The sequence below is a fragment of the Electrona antarctica genome (genome assembly GCF_951216825.1).
Source record: "Electrona antarctica genome assembly, chromosome: 8".
Lineage (NCBI taxonomy): Eukaryota > Metazoa > Chordata > Actinopteri > Myctophiformes > Myctophidae > Electrona > Electrona antarctica.
The window spans coordinates 36,625,253-36,639,532 of NC_136789.1; the positions used below are offsets into that span (position 1 = coordinate 36,625,253).

Sequence of the window (14,280 nt, forward strand, 5' to 3'; positions counted from 1 at the left end):
GGGGGTCCCCAGCTAAATTATCTCACTGTAGGTTCTGGGGACCCCCAGGGGTCCTTAGGATTCCATGGGGTCCCCAGCTAAATGATTGCTACTTCATCTTCATCAATCATCACAGATGTTAAAGTAAATGCAACAAGATAACTATTTTGATCAGGATTTCCATGTGATCTCTGCCTACAGTAAGACAATGAAGGCATTCTGGATCGACAATATAATCATACCTAATAATACAACATTGTCCTATATTTTGGTTCCATAGATATAAATCTTATCACATGGAGTTACATAATGTCCTAATGCAAATACGCACCTTTTTCACTGACAAAAACTAAATAGAAACAAAATATACTGACAATTTTGCCAACAAATAAAAAGTAGACTAAAATGGTCTGGGGGACTTTGTATTGAGATCCAGTAGAAGATAGACAAGTGATTGTATGTGTCTCACTCTGAAAATAGCCAATCTACAAGCCCACAACGCTTAGCTGTGAGCTTGTAGATCAGCTATGTCCAGCACAATGCCAAGTATAAATAGACTAAAATCTGATGATATTTTGTCAACTAAAACTGGATTAAAACTAAAACATTTCAGATGACTAAAATGCAGTGGCGGTCCGTGCCGAAATGAACTAGGCCACCACTAAATCTGTTTCTTCTCCTCCTTCAGCCGTTTTCCGCGTTTGTTTGTGAGTTAAATCTATTTAGCTCCTCAATCAACCCACAAATGGGAACTCGCGCAGAAAGTTTGAAACACCCAGTTCTCTTTTCTCATTTGACAATATTTCCCCCCAATGATGGGATCCAAGCAAGACGTTAACGTCACCAAAGGCCAGCTAGCTGGCGCTGGTACATGAAAGAAAACGCCCAGCAGGGCAAACTCGAAATCTGATTGGCTAAGGAACCTGTCAATCTCTATATTGATCCCATTCATTTCAACAGCAAGGGGATTCACTGGAGTTTCTGCAGGCCTCCCGGTAGAGAATTTTACCCGGAGACAACACAAGGAAATAATCTCATTGGTTAAAAAAAACCCAAGGGCTGTTGTACCTGCACAGAATGGAAGCAGAGCATCCAGCCTGTCTGAGTGAAAAACAGTGCAGTGGCAGCGAAATAAATATAATATTATATATAATATTATAGATATAATAAATTTGTTAAAAAGAAAAACTTATTATAAAATATAAATTTCTGCATCAGGCAAGTGGCATCAGGCAAGTGGGCCAGCAGAGAAGGCCTTGCTGGCCCTGACGGCCCACCACTGCTAAAATGTGACTCATATTTATGTGGGATTACATTGTAGAAGAAAATGAGCTTGTAAATCGTCTATTTTATGTGAATGTTTAACCTATCATGACATTTCCAGGCGCGGTTACCTTCATGATGTTCAGTGACATCATAATGTTGCTGATGTCTGAGGTGGGCGGGTCTTTCAGTACCTTCATGATGCTCAGTGACATCATAATGTTGCTGATGTCTGAGGTGGGCGGGTCTTTAAGTACATTCATGATGCTCAGACAGTGACATCACAGAAGGTAGGTTTGTTTCCCTGCCCACACCCCTGTTGTTTCTACAGGCAGGTGTTGTTTCTACAGACAGGTGTTGTTTCTACAGGCAGGTGTTGTTTCTACAGACAGGTGTTGTTTCTACACTCAGGTGTTGTTTCTACAGACAGGTGTTGTTTCTACACTCAGCTGTTGTTTCTACAGACAGGTGTTGTTTCTACAGGCAGGTGTTGTTTATACAGGCAGGTGTTGTTTCTACAGGCAGGTGTTGTTTCTACAGACAGGTGTTGTTTCTACAGACAGGTGTTGTTTCTACACTCAGGTGTTGTTTCTAAAGACAGGTGTTGTTTCTACAGGCAGGTGTTGTTTCTACAGACAGGTGTGCAGCGATAGAGAAAAATCATTCTCACATGTCCTAGGAAAGGGTGGACCAAAGGAGAAGTTTCTGACTAAATGTATCTTTTTCTAGGAATATGTTTAAACTAATATGCACGTTTTTCATCGATCTTGCCCTCTATGATGGCCTGATAGATCCTGAAAAGTAACAGTTTTGGACACATGAGGTTTCTACCCGACAGCAACGATATACATAGACTATGTTTCCATCCATGGTTTTATTTTAACATTTGATTCACATTCTCTCCACACTCATTATTGTCTGATCTATTCTATTCTAGATCTATCAGCGACAGTTACACACTTCATCCACCAGGGGGCGAAAGGCATTAAGGCCACAGTACCCTGGATCCTGTGTTGTTGCGCATGCGTGACACACGTTGACCAGGAAGTAGAAGTTCGTGTAGTTCTTCCTGTTGACGCGAGGTTTCTCCAGGGTTTCTCCAAACGAACACGGTCTGACAACAAAGCAGCTCAAATGTCTCATAAAACGAGTTAAAACGTCTCTTAAAGAAGTTAAAACGTCTCTTAAAGAAGTTAAAACGTCTCTTAAAGAAGTTTAAATGTCTCATAAAGCAGTGAAAGTGAATCAAATGGCGTCTGTACGGCTGGAGATAAACGGACACATGACGTCGGTGGGAGAGCAGATATTGTGTGTTTTGGACAAACACACAACAAGCGGTGATGTTGGTCGGCTCAGAGTGTTTGTGTTGGAGCGCCTCAGCGCGGCCGCACAGTTCATGTGCAGCCTCTTGCAGAGAGAGATGGACACACTGCTACACACCGCTGCAGGTCTGTGTGTGTGTGTGTGTGTGTGTGTGTGTGTGTGTGTGTGTGTGTGTGTGTGTGTGTGTAAATTAATATAAATGTATTTGGCCACAGACCCCCATCTGAAAATGATGTTGTTATTATTATTTTAATATACTCTAAATGTGTCAAATGTTATACAAGCTTTAAGTCATATTGAGCTTGTGGATCAGCTATTTTTAAACAGCCAAAGTATATATAAGTCTAAAGTGTTTGAACAGAGTTTGATGCTCTATTGATTTAGCTGGGGACCCCCCGGACCCCCCTAAAGGACCCCTTGGGGTCCCCGGACCCCACTTTGAGAACCACTGTTCTCTGGAATATATCTGTCTTGAGCTATTTGACTTCCTCTATGGTGTGCCAAGTTGGCCCCAAAAAGTAAAATAAATCAATGAATAAATAAATAAAAACACTGCTAGACCAGTGTTTCTCAAAGTGTGGTCCGCGGACCCCCAGGGGTTCAACCATCTATAAGAGTGGTCGGCAACCTTTTGCACATGAAGTTCCATGTTTTCATTGCCCTGATAGTCAGTGTTCCATGTCAACACTAAGTTGACATGAAGTTCCATGTTTTCATTGCCCTGATAGTCAGTGTTCCATGTCAACACTAAGTTGACATAAAGTTCCATGTTTTCATTGCCCTGATAGTCAGTGTTCCATGTCAACACTAAGTTGACATGAAGTTCCATGTTTTCACTTTCCTGATAGTCAGTGTTCCATGTTTTCACTTTCCTGATAGTCAGTGTTCCATGTCAACACTAAGTTGACATAAAGTTCCATGTTTTCATTTTCCTGATAGTCAGTGTTTCATGTCAACACTAAGTTGACATGAAGTTCCATGTTTTCACTTTCCTGATAGTCAGTGTTCCATGTCAACACTAAGTTGACATGAAGTTCCATGTTTTCATTGCCCTGATAGTCAGTGTTTCATGTCAACACTAAGTTGACATGAAGTTCCATGTTTTCATTGCCCTGATAGTCAGTGTTTCATGTCAACACTAAGTTGACATAAAGTTCCATGTTTTCATTGCCCTGATAGTCAGTGTTCCATGTCAACACTAAGTTGACATAAAGTTCCATGTTTTCATTGCCCTGATAGTCAGTGTTCCATGTCAACACTAAGTTTAATTATGACACCACATCAAAATGTAATGTTTCCATTTTCCAACTGATGTTGATCCACAGCAGGTTTTCAACCTTTTTCTCATCAAGGACCATTATTTGTTCGGCATTTGAGCCACAGGCCATTTGATGACATTTTGCTACACGGACCCCTTTTTTATTGTTGGATAACATTTTGTCCACAATTCCATGCTGAATTGATGTTATTACCATTAGGAGAGATAACAGGCAAACTTGATCCAAATAATTATTTTCTATTATTTTCTATAACTCACCCTTTGTCAAGTCCCGCCCATGGTTCTGCCGTTTCGTGGTTGGACAAAAATCCTTTCTCTCTCCATCCACTACCATTGAAATAAGCTGTGTTTCAGTTGCTTCGTATTGATATTCTGTGAGTTCAATTGTTATTTTAAACTTGGTGTCAGTACAAAAGGAACATCACAGGTGCAACATGGTGACTGGGCATATTATATTATTATTGTTTGTTTTTAGGGTTTTTTTCTCCAAAAATTATGTTTTATCAAATTCAACATAAACAAGGCGGAACAAGGCAGAAAGAGCCTGCTGGTTAGTCAGTCAGGGACCAATCAGAAGGCTGACACGACTTCTTGTAAATGAAGTAGCCTGCAGGTATTTAACAATAATTTAACTCTTGAGAGTTTTACACACTCATTTTACACTCTCAAGAGTGTTAAGGGTCCATTTGGATAGCAACTCTCAACCATTTAGCTGGGGACCACATGGAACCCCCTCAAGGACCACTGGTGGTCCCCGGACCACTGGTTGAAAACCACTAGTCCACAGGCTGTACATAACCTTTATTTTGTACCTTCTATTTTATACGTTTTTTTTCTCTGCTTTTTTCCCTCATTTCATTTTTTCCCCTAGACTTCCTTGCCTCCACAGAGGAGGTTGCTGATGAACATCAGGAGAGGAGCTCTAGTCTGGTCCAGGAGGAACCACAACCTCCACACATTAAAGAAGAACAGGAGGAGGAGGCTGATGTGTCAACATTGACATCACTACACTGGGAGACGAGCTGTGACACTCTCTCAGGTAAATACAATAAAATATCACTATCGATTCTAATCTAACAAGCAACATGTTGTGACCTTGTAGATCTGCCAGTTTTGAATAACCACAGTATGAAATGTGTTTAATGTAGCCTATGTGTTGTAATACCATACTAATCCAAATCTGCAAAGTAACGAGTAACACAAGTTTTCAAATAATTGTAGTGTAAAACGTTCAGTGAGAATGAACAAATAATTCAATTCATCCAGAGAGAGAGAAAATAACAAGGAGAGAATACAAAAGAGAAGACATATTTGTTGTCCTTTAATGCTCAGAAATAACATTAGACTCCATCCAATGTAGGGCTGGGTACGGTAACCACAATACCTCCATACCACGGTTATGTTTTTGATGCATTAATGAATGACAAGCCTGATAAATATTGTCCTTTCCTTGTCTTTTATTTTCTCTCGGTGCGCGCTGTGCACAGCCTCAGTCTCAGCATGTCACTAATGTAACATGGTATCAGTCATATCAAAACTTGACTATTGTAATTCCCTCCTTACTGGCCTACCGGCATGCGCACTTAAGCCTCTCCAGTTGATCCAAAATGCCACAGCTTGCTTGGTCTTCAAACCAGCCAAAACTCTCACACGTCTCCCCCCTTCTCCGCTCCCTCCATTGGCTCCCAGTCGCTGCAAAGTACAAAACTCTGATGCTGGTGTAGCAGAGTGGCTCAGAGCCTCTGCCTGATATCCCTTTGGTCTAGTGGTTAAGACTTTCAAGCGGGAGACCCGAGTTTGAATCCCGGGCGTTACACTGGCATTCAGAGAAACCAAAGGTATGGCACCCCCATATCTCGCAAGTCTGATCAAACTCTAGAATCCTCCCGCACGCTCAGATCAGCCAACGCAGGGAAGCTGGAAGTACCTTCACTAAAAAGGCTCTGTTTGTAGGCTACCATTGGGTTAGGGTTAGGGTTAGGCTCTGTTTGTAGGCTACCATTAAAAAGGCTCTGTTTGTAGGCTACCATTGGGTGGGTTAGGGTTAGGCTCTGTTTGTAGGCTACCACTGCACGAAGATGAGTTTCACTTTTCAAATGGGGACAGACACTACTTGGATATACTGTAACTGCAACACTTCAGTGGAAACGGACTGGAGAGCTGCTTTACTTCAGAGTAGTTCGTTCCCAGCCTTTACTCATCAACGTTTAGGCGGTAATACAGTCGGTAAGGGGAAGATGAATACGGCGGTAACTAAAATGCCGTACCCCCCCCCCCCCCCCAGCCCTATTCCAATGTATCTGTCTCACTGATATATTCTACTAACTCCATAACCCTAGTCTAATGTATCCGTCTCACTGATATATTCTACTAACTCCATAACCCTAGTCTAATGTATCCGTCTCACTGATATATTCTACTAACTCCATAACCCTAGTCTAATGTATCTGTCTCACTGATATATTCTACTAACTCCATAACCCTAGTCCAATGTATCTGTCTCACTGATATATTCTACTAACTCCATAACCCTAGTCCAATGTATCTGTCTCACTGATATATTCTACTAACTCCATAACCCTAGTCCAATGTATCTGTCTCACTGATATATTCGACATCGCTAGTTTTTCCACCGATGTCTTTTATCATCGAGATGTAATCAGTCTGGAACCCATTGCCAAAAAAATGGAAAAACAGGCCTTTGAATTTTCCTCTGGGGGCGTTGTGGATAACAGGATGTTGGCCTGTTTGGTCCTTCCTGTTTTCCTGTTTTCCAACCACCTCAAGCTGAACCCAGACAAGACTGAGCTTCTCTTCTTCCCAGCTAAGTCCTGCCCTATGCGGGAGCTAACCATTTCCGTAGACAATGCCTTGGTAACGTCTGTCCCGACAGCCAGGAATCTTGGTGTTGTCCTGGACAGTCAGCTCTCGTTCAAAACACACATCACAGCTGTCACTCGATACTGCAGGTTTCCCAGGAGTCAGCCAATCAGAGCGTTCCTCACCCAGGAGTCAGCCCAGCTCCTAATCCAGACAACAGTCTTGTCAAAACTTGACTATTGTAACTCCCTCCTTACTGGCCTACCGGCATGTGCACTTAAGCCCCTCCAACTGATCCAAAACGCTGCAGCTCGCTTGGTCTTCAACCAGCCCAAATGCTCACATGTCTCCCCCCCTTCTCCGCTCCCTCCACTGGCTCCCGGCCGCTTTCCCCGCACAGAATACAAAACTCTGATGGATGGCATTCAAAGCAACCAAAGGTATGGCTCCCCTATATCTTTCAAGTATGATCGAACCCTACAAATCCTCCCGCACACTCAGATCAGCCAACGCAGGGAAACTGGAAGAATGCACTTCCCATTACAATCAGAACTGCAGCCTCACTCCCAATATTCCGCCGTAGTCTGAAAACCCAACTATTCAGACTCCACCATGGCCCGTAGCACTTACCCTACCCCCTTAGATAGCACTTTATGTAGACTTAGATAGCACTTTTTGTAGACTTAGATAGCATTTGATACAGACTTATAGCATGTTATGTAGACAGCACTTCATAGTCCATATATATAGCATAGTACAGTATATGAATGAATGAATGAATGAATGAATGAATGCCTTCATTGCAGACTCAGGGTCCATAGAGAAACATACAAAATACAATATACATCCAATAGAAAACAGTCCAAATGTACATAGACAGTTAGACAGACTGACCGGCAGCTTTCACCGAACCCGGCCGAAGCCGCTGACTCCTCGTAGACAGGTCCCTCTCTCCGAGGCATGGCCCCGCAGCCGCTGACTCCTCGTAGACAGGTCCCTCTCTCCGAGGCATGGCCCCGCAGCCGCTGACTCCTCGTAGACAGGTCCCTCTCTCCGAGGCATGGCCCCGCAGCCGTTGACTCCTCGTAGACAGGTCCCTCTCTCCGAGGCATGGCCCCGCAGCCGCTGACTCCTCGTAGACAGGTCCCTCTCTCCGAGGCATGGCCCCGCAGCCGCTGACTCCTCATAGACAGGTCCCTCTCCGAGGCATGGCCCCGCAGCCGCTGACTCCTCGTAGACAGGTCCCTCTCTCCGAGGCATGGCCCCGCAGCCGCTGACTCCTCGTAGACAGGTCCCTCTCTCCGAGGCATGGCCCCGAAGCCGCTGACTCCTCGTAGACAGGTCCCTCTCTCCGAGGCATGGCCCTGAAGCCGCTGACTCCTCGTAGACAGGTCCCTCTCTCCGAGGCATGGCCCCGCAGCCGCTGACTCCTCGTAGACAGGTCCCTCTCTCCGAGGCATGGCCCCGAAGCCGCTGACTCCTCGTAGACAGGTCCCTCTCTCCGAGGCATGGCCCCGCAGCCGCTGACTCCTCGTAGACAGGTCCCTCTCTCCGAGGCATGGCCCCGCAGCCGCTGACTCCTCGTAGACAGGTCCCTCTCTCGTAGACAGGTCCCTCTCTCGTAGACAGGTCCCTCGTAGACAGGTCCCTCTCTCCGAGGCATGGCCCCGCAGCCGCGGGTACCAGTGTTGCAGACACCGGCACAGTCTCTGTAGCCACCGAGCTATCAGCACTAGTCGCAGCATCCCCACCTGTATCAGGCACAGCCTCCCGTGGCCTTAGGTCAGTAGGACGCTCCAGTGCACACAGTCGGCTATTAATGTCCACAGTTACAGCACGAAACCCGTGTAATTTGTTGGTACTTTTTCCATCCACTACCCTGCACTGAGGTACGGGATTCAAACCTTTTATAGAGTCTCTTTGTATTGTTTTTCCTAGACTTTCTGCTCGTCCCTGTGTGTAAAGAGGAGGTTCCACCTGAAGAGGAGAGGAGCTCCAGTCTGGTCCAGGAGGAACCACAACCTCCACACATTAAAGAGGAACAGGAGGAGCTACTTCAAAGACCAGAAGAGGCTGGTGGGTCAACGTTGACATTACTAGCAGTGAAAAGTGAAGTTGATGATGATGAAAACAGAGAGACAAAGCCTGTAGCCGGCACCTCAACTGAACACATGAAAACACAAGCTTATATGGAGTACTGGGTACGATCACAACCAACTAGTGATGAGCAGCTCCTCTCTTCACACTGTTCTGAATCTGACACTGAAGACAGTGATGAGTGGAAGGAGACTAGGGGACATCAGTCAGCTTTAAACCAACTGAAATCACAAAACACACATGTGGGAGGAGCCAAGCTGTCCCAGGACCTGAAATCATCCACACAACCTGACCCCATGAGGAGTCACACAGGGAAGAAACCTTTTAGTTGTACAGAGTGTGGTAAAGTGTTTAGATTAAAGCAACATCTGAAGAGTCACTCAATGATTCACACAGGGAAGAAACCATTTAGTTGTACAGAGTGTGGTAAAGGGTTTACTCTGGCAGCTGATGTAAAAAGACACATGAGTACTCATACAGGCGAAAAGCCCTTCTCTTGTACAGTATGTGGTAAAGGCTTTACTCAGGCGGGTAATCTAAAAACACACATAAGGGGTCATACAGGCAAAAAGCCATTTTCTTGTACAGTATGTGGTACAGGCTTTACTCAGACGGGTAATCTAAAAACACACATGAGGACTCATACAGGTGAAAAGCCATTTTTGTGTACAGTTTGTGATAAAGGCTTTACTCAGATGATTGATCTAAAAAGACACATCATGACTCATACAGGCGAAAAGCCATTTTCTTGTACAGTGTGTGGTAAAGGCTTTACTCATTCGGGTAGTGTGAGTAAACACATGAGGACTCATACAGGGGAAAGCCTTTAGTTTATGACCTATGATCAGTCAGTCTAATCCAGGATGACAATGATGCAAAAAAAGAGGAATTACATAATCTGACAATATCAACATGACTGAATAAAAAACACATTAATAGTTTCTTGTGATGGATTTTTGTTTTATCTTGTCTATGGATCTTATTTTCTATTCAACCTGATGGAATTTCATTTGTATTTTCTCTTGCATTATTCCCTCCAGCTCATATGTTACTGGTATACCTACTTATATAAAATGAAATGGGAGTTAAATGCTGCAATTTGTAAAAATGGCAAAATGTGACTCCTAACATTGTTGAAGTGGGACTCATCAAATGTCCCTGGGACTCATTTCTAAAATACCATCCCTGCATCCCGGGACTCATTACATTGAAAACCTATAAGATGTTTAATTGTGTTTTACAGGTAGAGGCCTCGTATAAGATGTTTCATTGTGTTTTACAGGTAGAGGCCTCGTATAAGATGTTTCATTGTGTTTTACAGGTAGAGGCCTCGTATAAGATGTATCATTGTGTTTTACAGGTAGAGGCCTCGTATAAGATGTTTCATTGTGTTTTACAGGTAGAGGCCTCGTATAAGATGTTTCATTGTGTTTTACAGGTAGAGGCCTCGTATAAGATGTTTCATTGTGTTTTACATATAGGTAGAGGCCTCGTATAAGATGTTTCATTGTGTTTTACAGGTAGAGGCCTCGTATAAGATGTTTCATTGTGTTTTACAGGTAGAGGCCTCGTATAAGATGTTTCATTGTGTTTTACAGTAGAGGCCTCGTATAAGATGTTTCATTGTGTTTTACAGGTAGAGGCCTCGTATAAGATGTTTCATTGTGTTTTACAGGTAGAGGCCTCGTATAAGATGTTTCATTGTGTTTTACAGTAGAGGCCTCGTATAAGATGTTTCATTGTGTTTTACAGTAGAGGCCTCGTATAAGATGTTTCATTGTGTTTTACAGGTAGAGGCCTCGTATAAGATGTTTCATTGTGTTTTACAGTAGAGGCCTCGTATAAGATGTTTCATTGTGTTTTACAGTAGAGGCCTCGTATAAGATGTTTCATTGTGTTTTACATATAGGTAGAGGCCTCGTATAAGATGTTTCATTGTGTTTTACATATAGGTAGAGGCCTTGTATAAGATGTTTCATTGTGTTTTACAGTAGAGGCCTCGTATAAGATGTTTCATTGTGTTTTACATATAGGTAGAGGCCTCGTATAAGATGTTTCATTGTGTTTTACATATAGGTAGAGGCCTCGTATAAGTTTCATTGTGTTTTACATATAGGTAGAGGCCTCGTATAAGATGTTTCATTGTGTTTTACATATTGGTAGAGGCCTCGTATAAGATGTTTCATTGTGTTTTACATATAGGTAGAGGCCTCGTATAAGATGTTTCATTGTGTTTTACATATAGGTAGAGGCCTCGTATAAGATGTTTCATTGTGTTTTACATATAGGTAGAGGCCTCGTATAAGATGTTTCATTGTGTTTTACATATAGGTAGAGGCCTCGTATAAGATGTTTCATTGTGTTTTACAGTAGAGGCCTCGTATAAGATGTTTCATTGTGTTTTACAGGTAGAGGCCTCGTATAAGATGTTTCATTGTGTTTTACAGTAGAGGCCTCGTATAAGATGTTTCATTGTGTTTTACAGGTAGAGGCCTCGTATAAGATGTTTCATTGTGTTTTACAGTAGAGGCCTCGTATAAGATGTTTCATTGTGTTTTACATATAGGTAGAGGCCTCGTATAAGCCCTGCCCCTTGGGCTTTTTTGCCTCAGCCTAGCACTTTACACTTCTTATATTTATATGTTAACTGTATTGTTTTTATACTGTGCTGAATAAATAAATACAAAAAATACAATTAATCCAACAACACTGGGACATTTTTTAAATTCAAAGCAATAGTTTTAGTATCAGTAACCAATGTATGTATTAACCCATTCTAGGCGGGAACCCCTTTTGGTGTTTTAAAGCATTATGTTATACTTTAGATATTGAAAAATAGCAGATCTACAAGCTTGTAGCACGGCACTTGCGCTATGAGCTTGTAGGTCTGCTATTTTTGAAAAATCGTGAAAATGCGGCACAAATATTTGAATATATACGTTTTATATATATACTTAAAGAAAACACGCACGCACACATACACACACACTAAAAAATAACTTAAAAAAACACTTACAAAATAATAAAAAATAAAATAACTTAAAAAAAACCTTTAAAAAGTACGTAATTTATTCTAATTGTTGTTATTGCAATTTACGAGCTGTGTTCGCTTCGTCTTACTTGTTGTCTCAGTGTGTCCACATATCAGTCAGAGCTTCTCTGTGTCATTGTCTCAGTGAGTCCACATATCAGTCAGAGCTTCTCTGTGTCATTGTCTCAGTGAGTCCACATATCAGTCAGAGCTTCTCTGTGTCATTGTCTCAGTGAGTCCACATATCAGTCAGAGCTTCTCTGTGTCATTGTCTCAGTGAGTCCACATATCAGTCAGAGCTTCTCTGTGTCATTGTCTCAGTGAGTCCACATATCAGTCAGAGCTTCGCTGTGTCATGGTCAGTGTCTCAAACAACGGTGGGTGGAACTACACCTGTTTACTAAAGCAGAGGGGTGTAACGATATACGTTGTAGTAACTGCATCGAAACATTGATTTTAATTTCATGAAATGATATACTAGCAACATTGATTATGTATCGTATCGAATCGTTTTGCTATGCACATAATCGATTGATAATCAGGCTACAAAAATGTAGTATTGATACAGACTGTAGCTTTCTTGAAGCTTCAGTCTGACATTGTGGCTCAAGAGGTAGAGCAGGTCGTCCAATGATCCATGGGTCGGCGGTTCGAATCCCGGCTCCTCCTGGCTACATGTCGAAGTGTCCTTGGGCAAGACACTGAACCCCAAATTGCTCCCGATGTGCTGGTTGGTACCTTGCATGGTTTCCGCCGCAATCGGTGTATGAATGTGTGTGTGAATGGGTGAATGTAATGCACAATCTATGTAAAGCGCCTTGGATAAAGGCGCTATATAAATGCACCATTTACCATTTTACATTGTCTCCTCCTGTCTGAGCGATTTCAAGGGGGAGGGGATTAGAATTTCCCTCAACCAGTAGCCATTGGTGTTGTTTTTCCCTCCTTCCTCTGTGTGTTGCGCTGTGTGATGACGCTGAAAACGGGACTCGGCGCTGATTGGTTGTTCGTTAGACCCACCCCCACCACCGATTCTCATTGGATAATACATTTTTGTACCGAAGAAATGATAGGTTCACAGTGCAACACCAGACCAAGAGACGGAGTCCACTCAGAGAGTGGGCGGGGTCTTTGGGCTGGATCCAGGCTAACATTTTTGTGCATGCAGGTATTTAGATAAAAGAAAAGGAGGGGATTCATTACTTAGTTTAAAATAATGTCAATGTATTTTAAATAGTTTACTCATTGCTGGCTGTCTGAACTCGAACTCGAGTTGTGACAAATCATGACAACAAATAATTAGAAAGAAGAAAAAAACAGCAGGTTACAACACTTTGTTTTGTTGTTTTTCTTCTTTGTAATTATTTGTTTGGTCCAAAAAATTGTGTTTATTGTCATGATTTGTCACGACTCGAGTTGGCTTTGTCCGCGGCGTAAACGTCTTTAAATAAATACTTTTTGAAATGTCTATGGGAAAAATGCATTGGGAATCATTTCGTGGGCCTGGCGTCGTCATGAAAGGGGGTGGGACTGCGCCGTCAGTCCAATAGAGAGAGAGAGAAAGAGAGAGAGAATTCTCTAAATAATCTCACGGACCAGAAATAATTTCTGAGGGGCCGGTTTTGGCCAGCGGGCCGCCTATTGCCGACCCCTGCCTCAGACCTTTAGTTGTGATGTTAAGGTATGCGAAAGGAACAATGTGAAGAGAAAGATTAGAGTCTAAAACAGCAGGTGCCTCAGTGTCTGAAGGAGTGTAGGCCTACGTACACAAGAGATCAGATAAACGATAAAGGCCATGGACATTATTTACAGGAATGCTGTGTCACAAGTTTGATGAAACGCTCCTAAAGTTGATCAGAGGTGAGATTAAAACTGGAGGTCTGTTTGTGATTATGGATCAGGTGTTTCCACCTACTATGATTAATGATTGCACAGTGGGTATTTATACTTATAACTATTGTTATTTTTGGACACTCTGAAACACTTTCTCTCAACGGTGAAAATATTTTCCGGGCAGCTTTACTTGTCCAGTTCCGCCCTTCCTTTGTACAGTTTACGTTCTGAACAGATCAGGTGTTCAATCTCTTCCTGCACCAGTATCTGTCACGGTGTGTGTCAGGTCAGGTGACGACCCAGAAGCAGAACAATGCAGGTCAAGTCTAGCGTGGTGCTGGCTGCGCTGGGCTTCTGATTTGCGTCTGGCTTTAGCCATGAAGGCTAGGTCATGAAGGCTAGGTCATGAAGGCTAGGTCTGGTCAAGTCCAGTATTTATTATGTGAAAAGAACACAAAAAGGCTCAAATCACACTGTCGTGTCCAAGACCCTGCAGGTTCGAATCCCAGCTCCTCCTCCTGTCCACATGTGGAAGTGTCCTTGGGCAAGACACTAAACCCCACACTGTCTCCACTGAGACACTGAACCCCACACTGCCTCCAATGAGACACTGAACCCCACCCTGCCTCCACTGAGACACTGAACGGTCGGTCGG

The 14,280-nt window shown here is 43.0% G+C and overlaps 1 long non-coding RNA gene across 1 annotated transcript; it reads left to right on the forward strand.

Annotated features, from left to right (window-relative positions):
- The first annotated feature begins 2,340 nt into the window (after nt 1–2,340).
- On the forward strand, nt 2,341–10,035 carry LOC306927910. The gene is made up of 3 exons (XR_013790605.1): nt 2,341–2,690; nt 4,716–4,883; nt 8,603–10,035. It is a non-coding gene; the product is annotated as an uncharacterized lncRNA (long non-coding RNA).
- Nucleotides 10,036–14,280: the final 4,245 nt, after the last annotated feature.